Source organism: Myotis myotis, unplaced genomic scaffold, assembly GCF_014108235.1.
Source record: "Myotis myotis isolate mMyoMyo1 unplaced genomic scaffold, mMyoMyo1.p scaffold_m19_p_15, whole genome shotgun sequence".
NCBI lineage: Eukaryota > Metazoa > Chordata > Mammalia > Chiroptera > Vespertilionidae > Myotis > Myotis myotis.
Window position 1 is genome coordinate 43,680,896 of NW_023416319.1, and position 15,197 is coordinate 43,696,092.

General features: G+C 39.9%; 1 protein-coding gene across 7 annotated transcripts in view; it reads right to left on the minus strand.

Moving 5' to 3' along the window:
* The window catches only part of USP54 (ubiquitin specific peptidase 54), a 118,425-nt gene that overhangs the window by 83,186 nt on the left and 20,042 nt on the right, over nucleotides 1-15,197 (minus strand). The window contains exon 1 of one of the 7 annotated variants that reach the window (XM_036337100.1): nucleotides 12,610-13,173. The exons of the other annotated variants lie outside the window; for them this stretch is intronic. The gene's annotated coding sequence lies outside the window, so the exon portion shown is untranslated. Of the gene's footprint in view, nucleotides 1-12,609; nucleotides 13,174-15,197 lie in introns of those variants that run through there. 7 annotated transcript variants of the gene reach the window in all.

Consider the following 15,197-nt stretch of genomic DNA (forward strand, 5'->3'; position numbering starts at 1 on the left):
CAAATCAATATAGCAAAATGTTAACAACATCTAAATCTGGCTAAAGGGTATATGGTAATTCTTTGAACCATTTCTTACAACTTATCGAAGTTAATTTTAAATTATGTTTTTAAGCTGAAAAGGAATTGATATCTGCAAAAATAAAAAAAGATTTTAAAATTATGTAAAAATTACCTTGTACTGTATGCATATTACTGATTCAAAGCAAAATTATAACTAAAATTACTAAGCTGGTAGATAATAGTATCATTTCAGATGATATTGGCAATCTCAAACTAAAAATATATAATATATATATATATATATATATATATATAAAGTATAGGTATAATGACAAAATAAAATGGAATAAAACTTGAATACATTTCTGTGAAAAGGACAGCTCAAATACAGTATAATGTCAAGTTGCCATAAGGAGCAAGTGATATAGAATAATTGTGATATTATACAAAGAGGACTAGGACTAGACTTTGAGTTAGAAGACGTGGGTTCAATTTCCACATTTTTACTGCTTTGTAAAATCCTAAACTACTTAGGTATTCTGAACTTTGTTTTCCAGGTCTGTAATACAGTGACACAATACCTATTTCAAACAATGGCTGAGATTTAATGTGATAAGCACGTGAGAGTGCTAGCAAGTTTTCAAAATAAGCAATGAATAAGTTCACTTAATGAGTGACCTGCTATGCCTAAAAGCAGAAAAGTAAATTTTGGTTTGGGGACCTCAGGATACCAGAAAGTTGTAAGGTACCGGGAATAAGTCTTCTAATTGTATAAAAAGAACAATAAACCTCACATAGGATAAGTGATATGTCAGTACGATTTAGCTAAGTGCTTGGAGAAACATTTGAATTTTACAATTATTTTAAAAATACAAAATTCAGGCCCTGGCCAGGTAGCTCAGTTGATTAGAGCATCATTCTGATATGCCAAGGTTGTGGGTTTGATCTCTGGTCAGGGCACATACAAGAATCAAGCAGTGAATGCATAAATAAGTGGAACAACAAATTGATTCTCTTTCTGTCTCTCTCTTTCTCTCTCTCTGTCTTTCTCTTGTCTCTCTCTCTCTTTCTCTAAAATCAATCAATCAATCAATCAATAAAGAGCAGTTTAACTTAAAAAGGCAAACAACTGAACCTATTACAAGGAATAGGGTAACATTTTAGAAGGTCATCAAAGAATGACCGTGTTCAACTAATCAATGATTCAAATGGAAAAACCATGAAGAGTATCTGTTTCTAATGAAGGGACAGTAAGTAACCCATTACTAGTGATTAAAGCCAAAAGTAACCCTAACATTAGAAGTCAAAGTGCATCTACAAGATATCCAAACAGTTTAACAAGGAAAGTTGCTCACATCTCTAGTTTCTGTTATTCTATATAGCAGTTTACTTATAATTTATTTAAGAAACTATATTTTCCCTGATAAATCAACAGGCAATTACCTTAATTCCTTGGTACACTCCACATGTCAATAATTATGTTACTGTCATAATTAGCTAGTTTATTAATATTAATAACAGGAAGAGAGCAAGGAGGAGGCCAGACATTATAAGCATGGACACTTCACCAGGAAGCTATAACTTCATGCTCCCCAGGGAACCAACCACCTATTCCCTGAAGATCACTGAGGGAATGGCCCAAACAAAGGGGTGATGGACAGTAAAGTCAGGGTGACTTAGGGAAGGTGCTTGCTGTCAATATAGCCTGGGGAACAATGGGTTGGCAAGAGGGTAGATCCCAATGCAAGCTTGGATTTTAATCTTGAAAGGTTAAAATCCCCAGAGAGAGAGTTCTCTCGCTCTTGCGCTCTTGCTCTTGCTTTCTCTTGCTCTGTGACCCCCACTCTACTCGCCCGTGCACTCATCTCCATAGCCATGTGGCATTAAGCAGCCACATGGCCCTTGGCCATGCAGACACCACATGCAGGATGCTAGACTGGCCTGCTTTAAATATGGAGCAGAAATTCTGGGCAGTGGCCCTAATTCTGGCCCTGCAGAAGATAAGACTGGATTTCTTCCATGTGAGATGGACAGAGATGGGACCTTAGAGGGGAACCCCCCTAATTTACACCATCAATAAAGCTTTCCATGAAACCCCGTCTTCCCATGGAGGCCTCAGGAAATTATTTTCCTTGCACCACCCCAAGAACTCCACTTCCACCAGTAACAATTCCAAACTATATCTGTACTATCTTATTGGTTATTATGTGGACTGGAATTAGTTAATACATGCAAAGTGCTGGCATACAGTAAGTGTTATGTAAATGACTGTTATTGTTATTATTGCCTTTCAAACATCCCTTCCTCAAGGGCTCTTCTCCCTTGAAATATAACCACACAGAGATACCTGATATTCTTTAAAAAACAACAACAACAACAACAAAAAACCAGCAACAACAAAGGCCACCTTGAACATATCGCCTATACCTACTGTCCTAAAAATTTTTCAACCTTTCACTACTAAATGTCTCTACAATTAATAATTTACAACTGCTGCCACTCCTTGATTACCATCAGAACATGGTACTGCTCCTTACTCCGCCACCACAATTTTACTTCATGGAACATTCACTTTCTAAAGAAATCTCCTAATTTCAAAACCTACTGGCTCTTCCCATAAGCCTTATTCTTCTTAACTTTTCTGTAGCACCTAACACTGGCTGCCCTGATACTATACAATCCTGGATTCGTTGGGTGAATTAAGAAAACAAGAGAATAAATAAAATGAAAGAATGACAAATGAACAGTAGACCTATTGCTGACAGTTCATTTTCTCTATCCTTTGCTACTTTATTAAAAGTGGCATTCCCTGCCCTAACCGATTTGGCTCAGTGGATAGAGCGTCGGCCTGTGGACTGAAGAGTCCCAGGTTTGATTCTGGCCAAGGGCATGTACCTTGGTTGTGGGCACATCCCCACTAGGGGGTGTGCAAGAGGCAGCTGATGGATGTTTCTCTCTCATAGATGTTTCTAACTCTCTATCCCTCTCCCTCCCTCTCTGTAAAAATAAATAAATAAATAAATAAATAAATAAATAAATTTTTTAAAAGAATGTTAAAAAAAAGGGGGCGGGGGGCATTCCCTAAAGTTTAAATCAGACCTTCCTGCTCTTTTCTATAGCATTTCCCATGGTGTTCTCATCCCCTTCTCTGTCAGAACTTCAAACATTACTTCTGGTCTGATAAATCACACATCTTGTGAACCCTAAAACCAAATTACCAACTTCTTGCAAATTGCCCCACTTTTGTAACAAGTTGAACATGTCCAAATCTGAAGTCATCTCTTCCCTTCCCCACCCCCACCATCACCTAAAATGACCTTTCTATTTATTTATTTACTTACTTACTTACTTATTTTTACTAATGGTACCTCCAAAAACTCAGGTTTAAAACATCTATAATGTTTTATTTCTTTCTATCCCTCTCACCCTTTCCATCTACATCACAAAGGCCTATCAATTCTCCCTTCAAGATCTCTGTATTGAACCTTCTTTTTCACTTCCACTGTCATCCCCTTAGTTTACACCACAATTACCTCCCATTTAGATTATTACAATAGATAAGTTTTTCTGGCTTCCCATCTCTTGCCATTCCATTTCATTGATATTGGGGGTTTTTTAATTAATATTTCTTTTTAACATGTGCCATTATTTTTTTAATATATTTTTATTGATTTCAGAGAGGAAGGGAGAGGGAAAGAGAGATACAAACATCAATGATAACAGAGAATCATTGATTGGCTGCCTCCTGCATGCCCCCTATGGGGATCGAGCCCACAACCCAGGCATGTGTCCTTGATTGAAATTAAACCCAGAACCCTTCAGTCTGCAGGCCAATGCTCTATCCATTGAGCCAAACCAGCTAGGGCTGCACCATTATTTATTTGTTTTGTTTTGTTTTAAATATATATTTTTTTTATTTCAGAGAGGAAGGGAGAGGGAGAGAGTGCGAGAGAAATATCAATGATGAGAGAGAATCATTGATCGGCAGCCTCCTGCACGCCCCCTACCAGGGATCAAGCCCCGAATCCCAGGCATGTGCCCTGATGGAATCACCCCGTGACCTCCTGGTTCTTAAGTCGATGCTCAACCACTGAGCCACGCCGGCCAGGCCCATTATTTATTTGTGTATATTTCACACAAAAAAGCAAAAAGCTTAAACTTCCTTAGCAGTTGAACAATATCAGTTGCCAGCCAAAATTAGTTTTTGATAGGATCATTTCCACCTTTTTCAGGTCCAAGCAAGGTAAAAATGTCTATTCTTATTGGTACCATTGTAATAACCTGGCTATTAATTAGTAACTGAAAGGAGCAAAGGGAAGCTGCAATTTAGACACATGCCCAGTAAGGTCTGGATGATTTGGGAAGATGCTTGCCAATCACACCTGGGAGCAGGTCACTAGCCAAAATAGGCATAGCCACTGCAAGCCCGGGAAGATGTGATATTTAACCCTTGAACAAAGAAAGTTCCCTCTCTCTCTTGCTGCTCTCACCCCTGACTCCTGGCTTATGGGGTTCTCATGCTCTGCACTCACCAGCGTGGCCCACAGCCATGTGGACTCCACACAATGGACTAGTGGACTTGAACTAGCCTGATGCTACATCGAACCCAGCTCCACCATGGAACAGAAATTCTGGACACTGGCTTTGCTTTAGCTCTGCTAAAGCCTCAGCTGCACCTTTTATAGGACTGGAATAAGGGAAATGGAACTTTGGAACCTGAAAAATGTAACTCCATGAAAATAAAGCCTTTTACCGCATCTCATCCTCCCATGGGGGCCTCTGAAAATGCTTTTTCCAGCAGCACCCCAAGAACCCCACTCCCACTAGCAATGGAGAAATTCAATTCTCTGGTAACATTACCACTCCTGTTCAACACCATACTGAAGGCCCTAGCCCAGTGGTCGGCAAACTGCGGCTCGAGAGCCACATGCGGCTCTTTGGCCCCTTGAGTGTGGCTCTTCCACAAAATACCTACTTCTGCGCATGGGCCACGAAGTTTCAATCGCACTGTACGTGCGCGCCCTCACGTGATATTTTATGGAAGAGCCACACTCAAGGGGCCAAAGAGCCACATGTGGCTCTCGAGCCGCAGTTTGCCGACCACGGCCCTAGCCTGTGCAACAGACAAGGAAAAAGAAGTTTAAAAATATACAGATTGTAATGGAAGATAAAACTGCTTTTATTTACAGGCAACATGATGTTCTACATTATAAAATTCCGAGGAAAGTACAAAAAATAATAAAAAAACCTCTAAGAACTATTAAGTGAGGTCAGTAAGGTCACAAAATACAAAGTCTATTTTTAAAAAGTCAACAGTGTTTCTATATATTAGCAATGAACAAATGGAAATTTAAATTCTTTTAAAGTACCATTCACAATAATACCACAAAATATAAAATACTTAGGGATAAATGTAACAAAATATATGTAGGACCTGTATGCTGAAAACTACAAAACATTGGTGAAAGAAATCAACCATTTAGGTCATAGTCTTAAATAGAAAACCTAAACTAAAAATTCTAAAAGACAGAAGAAAATTTTGTGACCTTTGGTTAAAAATCAGAAGAGAGATCTCTGCTGCAGAGGGCCCCTCCTGAGGAGCAAGGTGTTCCAGCCCCAGACCAAGCCCCCACCCCAAGGTTCCAGTGCAGGAAGCCTAGTCCCCACAACTTCCGGCTGAGAATACCAATGGGGGTGGGGGGTGGCTGAGTAAGACAACGGCTGCTGAAGTGCTGGGCATTTTTCTTAAAGGGACCATATATGGACTTATTTGGACTCACTCCCTCTGAGCTCCAGTGCTGGGACAGCATCTCAAAAGGCACCAGGGACATAAAGGGAAGAACTGAATTGTCTGGCGCTGGGGCAAGGTCTGCAGGTTTAGCTTTCTCCCAGACAGAAGTTCTGGCAGAAGCCATTGTTCCTAAGCTAAGCCTTCTCCCCATAGAGCTGGCAGGCGGGCACCATATCTGAGTCTTCATCAACCTGATTAACACTGTTCACCTGCCCTGGTGATTCCCTGAGACTCCACCCCACCCAACTCACCGGTCCACCCAAGCCATTTCCAGTGGCTTTTCCATACCAACTAAGTTTTTTTTAAACATACCAACTACTTTTTGGTGTACGGGACAATGCTCCAACCGACTATGCCACCCAGCCAGGGCAATGGATGGGTTTTTCACAAGTTTATTTTCCATAATTTTTTCTTGTCCACTATTCTATTGCTAACAGGGCAAAAACATAAACAAATAGCACACTTAAAGAAAAACCAAAGCAGTCAATCAGACCTATTTTGAAGCTTCTTAAAAATGGATTCATGTTCTTGATTGTGAATTTTTTACATTCCCATATTTTTATATTCACATTAGAGGCCCAGTGAACGAATTCATACACAGGTGGGGTCCCTCTGGGTGGCCTGCAGGGATCAGGCTGAAACCCACAGTTCAATGCCATCTGCAGCTCCTACCTGCCGCTCCCACTCATCCCGGCCCCACTGTGCCTGCCCCAGGCTCGCGCCCAGTCAGTCCTGATGGGGAGAGGCTCACGCTGCCATAGCAGCACTCACCAGCCATGAGCCCTGTGTCTGGTGCCCTCCCAAGGGGAGTAGCCTGTGGGATGGGCTGAAATCAACTCTCTGACATCCCCCGATGGGTCCTGGATTGCGAGAGGGTGCAGGCCAGGCTGAGGAACCCCACCAGTGCACAATTGGGCCAGGGAGGGACCATGGGAGGGCTCCAGGGCGTATCCAACCCATCTTGCTCAGTCCTGATTGGTGGACCCCAGCAGCAAGCTAACCTACCGGTTGGAGCTTCTGCCCCCTGGTGGTCAGTGCACATCATAGCGATTGGTCGACTGTCTGCCCCCTGGCAGTCAGTGCACGTCATGGTGAGCGGTTGAGCAACCTTAGCATATCATTAACATATTACACTTTGATTGGTTGTTCGGTGGTTCTGCCGTTCGGTCTATTTGCATATTACCCTTTTATTATATAGGATATCCTACCAGTAAAATCACTAATTTATAAGATTTAATTAAATGTCTAGCAACTGCACAAATATGAGAAACATTAGATGTTACCTCCACGTCTAGCTACATCTTCTACTCACTCACTCACTGATCAGACATTTCACCTAGCACCTAGTACGTGCTCCTCACAAGAGGAGCACCAGGTAAACTTGACTCTTTTTTGTATAATGAATATTCTCTGCATTCTATTTCCTCAGTGTCTTGTCTCTAATAATGCCTTTACCTGGAGTGCATTTCCTCTCCTTTTCTTTTTAAAAATAATAACTATTATACAAGGAACAGCTACATGAAAAGCGCTCTCAGATCATTCCCTCCCTCCCTCACCTTTCCATTTTCTTCATTTATTTCATCTTCTCTGCCCTCAGTGCAAGTGGGGCTTAGATTACAGCATTCCTATCCTCCCCCATGTTATTCGTGTACATGGACTACATTATATAACATTATATATTCCGTAAGAACAGCTTTTTATTCCAAACAGAGGTTGAATATAACAGACATTGAATCATTAAAAATTTAACTAAAAGAGAAAACTTGCTGTTTGATGGGTGAACAATCAATTCCAACAACCTGATAATTTCTGACTCTCCTTAAATAAAAGAGCCCCCAAAATGTCCATATTCAGTTTGAGATACTGCAGACAAATTTTTCTAATGGAGATTATATCAATTGAATTAATATTTCCTTCTGATTCAAGCTTGAAAATAAAGACAGATAACCATCTACAACCATTAAAAAAACCTAAGTGATTTGTTGATTCATGGGCTGGTTATCTCAAACTCTCTAGCGAACACAATTACTCAACTCAAATGATTTTCTGAGGGTTGGTCTCTGGCAACTTCAAATTATTACATCATGTACAACAAGAATTGTATGCTGATAAAGGAAAGAAAGCTTTATTTTTCCTTTCATAAGAACTTAGGAAAATGTCATTTACTATAAATTTGTCCAAAACCAGTAGAAAAACAAAGTAAAACGACAAGAAAACATGTTTCACTTTGTTACAAGTGACAAACTTTAAGGACTAAGAAATGACAATTGGAGGCTACTTAACCATTCCTTATGAAGATCCGGAGATGTATACTAGTATATAATTTACTGACTTATCTAAAGGATGTAGCATGATAGTAGGAAGAACATAGAAGTTAAAAGTGCAGCCTCTGAGCCCAGCTGGTGTGGCTCAGTGGTTGAGCACTGACCTAAAAACCAGGAGGTCACCATTTAATTCCAGGTCAGGGCACATGCCTGGGTTGTGGGCTCGATCCCCGGTAGGAGGCATGTAGGAAACAGCCTATCAATGATTCTCCCTCATGATTGATGTTTCTATCTTTCTCATCTTCTCCCTATCTGAAATCAATTAAAAAATATATATTTTTTAAAGTATGGACTCTGAGGCCTAGCTGGGTAGCTCAGTTGGTTAGAACATCATCCCAGCACCCAAGGTTGTGGGCTCGATCCTCAGTCAGGGCACATACAAGAATCAACCAATGAATGCATAAATAAGTGGAACAACAAACCAATGTCTCTCTCTCTCTCTCTCTCTCTCTCTCTCTCTCTCTCCCCCCCCCCTCTCTCTCCCCAGCTCTCTCTCAAATCAATAAATAAACATTTAAAAATAAATAATCATAAGGTTATTTTAAAAAAAGTGCAGCCTCTGCAGGGCCAACCATATTGCATAACCTCAGGAAACACCATGCTCATAGTGGAGATCCAAGGTGTACCATTCCCAAAGAATATAACGTGAATTATACAACTTAGGGACCCAGAGTTAGAATTAGAGACCCAGAGTTAGCAAAGTAAAGCAGGTCTGGACTTCATCACCTAACAACTGTGTCATCTTAATCAAGTTATTGAATCAGTACTGAAGTCTCCCAGGCACTACATCAGCAAAATGGGACTAATAAATAAGATCCATCACATAGGATTATTATGCAAATTAATAAAATAAAGTATAGTATATGTATAATTAGCCCAGTACCTAGTATTTAGTGAGGCATAAATGTTTTTTGATGATGATGATGATGAATCTATATTCCAATCCTGCTCCATCACTTTCAAGTCATTTACTATCTATAATAAATGCAATTTGTTGAGAGTATTCAACAAATTATACATGCAAAATATCTTAGGGCCAGGTACAAAATAGGAGTTCTATAAAGAGTAGCTATGATTATGATGAGTGACCATCCCCTATACCAGGGGTGGGCAAACTTTTTGACTCGAGGGCCACAATGGGTTCTTAAACTGGACCGGAGGGCCGGAACAAAAGCATGGATGGAGTGTTTGTGTGAACTAATATAAATTCAAAGTAAACATCATTACATAAAAGGGTCCAGTCTTTTTTTTTTTTTTTTTTTAGTTTTATTCATTTCAAAAGGGCCGGATCCGGCCCGCGGGCCGTAGTTTGCCCACAGCTGCCCTATACCCATCCTCGCTCCCTTCTCTCTTACTAACACATCCATACACTTACCATAAAAATTCCATAAGATTAAATTATAACTGATAGCATAAACCCAAAGCAATTATCAAATTGAGGAAAATGTATTCCAAAAATAATGCAGTCTCAAAACAATTCATCTATTATGATAATTTCCAAATTGTTCTTCCCCTTCTAATTATATTTATAAAATATTGCCCAGAGCAGACTCAAATCAATCACTATTTAGCTCAGAAAACTTTAATGATGAAATACTATCAAAACTCCTTGGCCTTGCCCTGGTCGGTGTGGCTCAGTTGGTTGGAACTTCGTCTTGTACACCAAAAGGTGACCGGGTTCAATTCCCAGTCAGGGCACATACCCAGATCATAAGTTCCATCCCCGGTTGGGGCAATCTCTCTCTCCCCATTTCCTCTCTCTAAAATCAACAACAAACATTTGTTTTTAATTATAGAAAACCTACTTGGCCTTAAATGGCTTTCCACAATCTTAACCCATGCACATTTACAACCTCATCTACCACTATCACCCTTAAAACACACAAAACAAGATTTGTTCTGTCTATATTACCTTCTTCTCCACCCAGATCTTCCCAGTCCTACCTAGTGCTGCTAATCTTTTTCACTCAGTAAAACTGCTTCAGAAAGACATTCTGCTGGGAAATTATAATATTAGATACTAATAATAGTCACACCCTATCAGGAAGGAATAGTCATTTATATTAACTCATTTTCCAAAGGATTGTCTAAATACCACTTCCCACCAATTGGGACTTAATCTCTCCCTCCCAGGAACTTTATTAACCAGTATTTAACCAGTGTATGAGTACTTTATTAGACTACAATGTTAAAAAGTTACATTGCTTTACACTCAACAGAGAGTTAAATAAAAGAATGAATGAAGAACTAAGTGTTGTGAAACACATTTTTTTGTTCAGAGATAACTTAGTTTATAAGCACGACCAGTCATCTATCTCTTCCATGAATCTACGGTCTGAATCATATCATACCCAATTCAGTATCTTGTGTTTGGTCTATGGGAGAAAGATACTCTATGACCAGTAGGACAAACACAACGTTCTTTCTCAAACAGATTGCTAATACCCAATCAGTTAACAGCTGTGGATAAAGGAAAGAGAATCAATAGCAATTATATTAGGCCCCAGGATAGCAAAATCATAACTATGAGTTCCATAAAGTTGCCCTGTATTATCCTCTGATTCAATGATTTAGAACCAGAGATTTTTTTTTTCCTAATTTTAAACCACTAAAGCTTTTTAATTTAAATCCTTGGTTGCAACTCTGCATTATTTATGAATCATTATAACACACCATTACCCAAATTATTTCATCACAAACAATAATGAAAGCATGATGGCTCTATCAACAGGAGGAAAATAGGAAGGGAAACCACTGACTGCACCAGCTTGACTCATTTCTGCTGGGAGAACACTGGTACTGAATGGCACAAGCAACTCCAGTGTGACAGACCAAGCACATGACTGGGAAGGTGACAGAGGATACCAGGGAAAGAAGGGCATCTATTTAAAAAACAAACAAACAAAAAAAAAAACACAACAAACCTCCTCTGTAGGGGAAGGAGGTGGAAGGATGGGCAGAGATCCACTGAAATCTATTCTGAAAGCCTTGACAATACTCAAGCAAAAACATACCAGACTCCAGGTTTTGAGCCAGTTCAAATCCTAGCTCTACCACTTACTTCAGGAAGTTACTTGGCCTCCCCAGCTCTTTCAGCTGTAAAATTATGATAATAGTAAACACCATTTAGTGAACACCAACTCAGTGCTAGGCACTAGAAGCATGGTATATCTTTAATTCTCACAACTGATCTACCAAACAGGGATTATTTTCCTCATTTTGCAAAAAAGAACACCCCATGTTCTTTCTACCTATGCATGACTGCTTCCCAGGGAGATAATACTACCTGCTGGCAGGACTGTAGTGGGAATTAGAAGCAAAGCACTTAGCACAGGAACTAATACGTGCCACACAGTAGGAGCTCAGGAAATCACTACCGAACAGTAATAAAATCCCATAAACAAGTTTTTTGGGGGTTTTTTTTATATTTCTTTATTTATTGCAGAGAGGAAGGGAGAAGGAAAGAGAGATAGAAACATCAATGATGAGAGAGAATCATCAATTGGCTGCCTCCTGCACACCCCCCACTGGGGATCCAGCCCATAACCCAGGCATGTGCCCTTGGCCGGAACTCAACCCGGGACCCCCCAGTCCGCAGGCTGACGCTTTATCCACTGAGCCAAGCCGGCCAGGGCCCATGAACAAGTTTTTCCTCACAATGTCTACCATGAAAATGGCTTTTAATTAGCAGTACTTCTGGAGAACCCAAGGCTCCAACTTACAACTCCTTGAAATACCAGAGTACCATCCATTCTGTGTCAAAAATAACAACATACACACACACAGTTTCTGTTTTAGTTGAAGATCAAAACAAACAATCCAAGAAAATGGAATATGAAAGTGACTTGACTCAAATATTAAATATTTTACTTTCCAAAGGATTATAGATCTCATACCTCTAGGGAGCAGGTATTAATGAACAAATCTAACTTCCCAAAAATAATTCCCAGAAGCATCTGTTATCCTGAAGTACTCAGAAAACCATTTCCCAGACTTGACAACATATTGCCAAAATCTTAGTGAGTTTTGCCAACAACATTCTGCTAAGAGGAAAAAAGAATCATTCTGATTCTGGAAGTAAGTGCTACTTTCCACCTTAGCCACAAAATAAGATCTTTTCTTCATTTTTACTTTTATCAGTATGTTAATACTGAAAATTTGTATAAAATCACATATAACCTTCTATTTGAAGGAAATTTAAAATAATAAACCCCAAAACCCTTGCCCTTAATTTTAACAAGCTCAAGAAAATCTATGGGAATAGCTTTTTAAACCAATAATAAAAATCAAATTATCAAAGCCTTGATAATTGAAACAAAATAGGGAAAAACAGAAACAAGAGTCAGCATGAATGAAGCCTCCTGAAAATTAAGAGTCCTAAAACTTCAATTTCAGAGTTTGAAATGTTGCTGTTAAAAGCAACACTTCACAATGACTAACCAGTTTCCTACATTCCTCATCTACCCAATTTTACCACAAGAAAAATACTTACCCCAAAGCACACTCAACCTCCAGCAATCACAAGGACATTTGCGGGGCAAGGGATGCAGGAATGGGGAGGGACAAGGGGGAAGAGCTAGAGTTGTGGGGAGGGAAGGGTTGGAGGGAGGAGACAACTGCAGCTAACAACAATGGGAAACTGTGAATCTAAACCACAAAGGTTTCCCACAGAACAGGATAAGAGGGAAAGAGTAATTCTTTTTACCACCTACCAGGAACTCAGCACTGACAATTCATGATAAAACTGAAAAGGTGGAGCCCCAATTAAATGCAAACAAAGTAAACTTAAGAAACTAACCAAAGTAACTTGAAAGGACAAATCACAAACTTCATAGAGACTTAACAAAAACAATTAGGAGGCTGTTTCCTCCAGGGGCATTCCTGATGACAAAGGTCAGCAGTATAACAATAAGGTTTGCAGGGTGGCAGCTGCTTCCAAAAGGAGGGCCAGCAGTAAAAACAGTCCTTTGCGCTACAGTCAAAAAGAGCACTAAAAGACACTTTTATAGTGCTTTGGCGAATAACTAAAACAATGTCATTATTTGAATCCTTTTTTCAGAATTCCAAGACTGTCAGGACTTAAATCATTTTAACAGGCAAAATTCCTGCAACTTTCTTAAGCAATGCACACTCTTAAAGAAAAAATGTTGTGTAAACTGAGCTGCTCGGTTCAAGAATCAATTTTTAAATGCACTGGATCTCAAATGTTCCCAACCCAAAAGCGAGGGCAGAGAAAGATCTCCACCCCTCTCTTAGGGAAGAGGCCAAGTTCTATCACCAAAAACAAACAGCAGGCAAGGTCTTGCCCCCAAACATGTGATCAGTCAGCCCAGAACTTACATTTGTAGGCAGGGCACAAAGGCCCCAGAGGACCAACACACCCTTCTATGTATCACTCCAGTTATAAAACAGCTTTATTGAAAGGAGTTGTTTTATAAGCATACTCAGGAAAAAACTCATCAGCAGAATCCTAGCCATTGTATTTCTATAGGTTGACAAAAAATATATGAGTTGATGTTTAAAAAATATTTAATTAAGATTTATTGGTAAAATTAAACAGATGTAGGAAATGCCCAAAACAAATTAAGCTCTTACATTTTATCAATATACTAAATTAAAGTAGTACTTTGGCAACAAGAAAATACCCCCATAAAAAAATTTTTTTAAAGAAAAAAGAAGCCCTGGCCAGGTAGCTCAGTTGGTTAGAACATCTTCCCAATATGCCAAGGTTGCAGGTTTGAACCCCCGTCAGGACACATACAAGAATCAACGTGTTAACATAAAAACATTCAAACCTGTAAAGAATTTTTGTGAGTTTATTTGAGCCAAACTGTCGACAAATGCTAGGAAGCAGAACCTGAACGAATTGAGATATTGCTCCTGAGAATGGCAGGTTACATCAATATTTATACATTGCAATCAAAGGAGGGAAGTGGGACATGGGTTACATGAAATCCATTGGTGATAGACTAGAGAGGTGGGAGAAAGCAAGCCGGGGGCGGGGGGGGGGGGGGGGGGGGGGCGGGGGCGGGCGGGGGGGGGGTGCAGCACGAAACCCCTGGGATTGGATAAAAAGGAAAATGATAGACACATACTTAGGTGGGTGCAGGAACAATTAACATGATAACAATGAAGGCATTTATGGTATCTGTCCTGGTGTCCAAGCACATTAGGTTGTGCTCCAAGGGGTCCAGAAAAGGGAAGTTACAAGTTACCCAGACATTTCAAGGGTATGTTGTTATAGATGCAAAAAGACAGATAGGCTCAGTTAAGGTAAAGGTTGACCTTGTCAGTGAAAATACCAGTCTAGGATGTAGCTGCCCACCACAACTGCTTTTAGTTAAAAGTTTAATTTCAGACCATCCTTTGTGGTTACTGTAGGTCTCTGAGTTTGTAAGACCGCCATGCAGGCCTTCCCTGGGCTTGTCAGGTTAGCATGTGGCCCCTTTCTTCCACAAACCAATGAATGGGTAAATAAATGGACAACAAATCAATGTTTCTCTTTCTCTCCCCCTTCCTCTCTCTCTCTAAAAATATTTTTTTAAAGACAGGGGGAAAAGCCCTAGCTGGTTTGGCTCTGTGGATAGAGCATTGGCTTGCGGACTGAAGGATCCCCAGTTTGATTCTGGTCAAGGGCACATGCCCAGGTTGTGGGCTATATCCCAGTGGGGGCATGCAGGAGGCAGCCGGTCAATTATTTTCTCTCATTATTGATGTTTTTATCTCTCTCCCTTCCTCTCTGAAATCAATAAAAAAAATTTTTTTTAAAAGGGGGGAAATGTATTCCTTTTTTCACTCACATTAGTATTCTTAACTCAGCTCTAGTGCTGGGTAGGGATGAGGCTATTAGTGCCATTTCAAGTGTGAAGCACAGCATCTCTACTGATCAGTGCTAATGCAAAGAAAAAATGTGCAAATAGCAAGGTCAAGCTCTCTAAGTCATTAAGAGATGGTTACATATTTTATTATGGAACTAATCAAATAAAACTAGAGTACTGGAGCAGAGTTAAAGAGCTTCAACCCTGATTACAATGCAATTAGGTAACATGACTTTCCAAACCTCAGCCAGGCAAGGTAGAT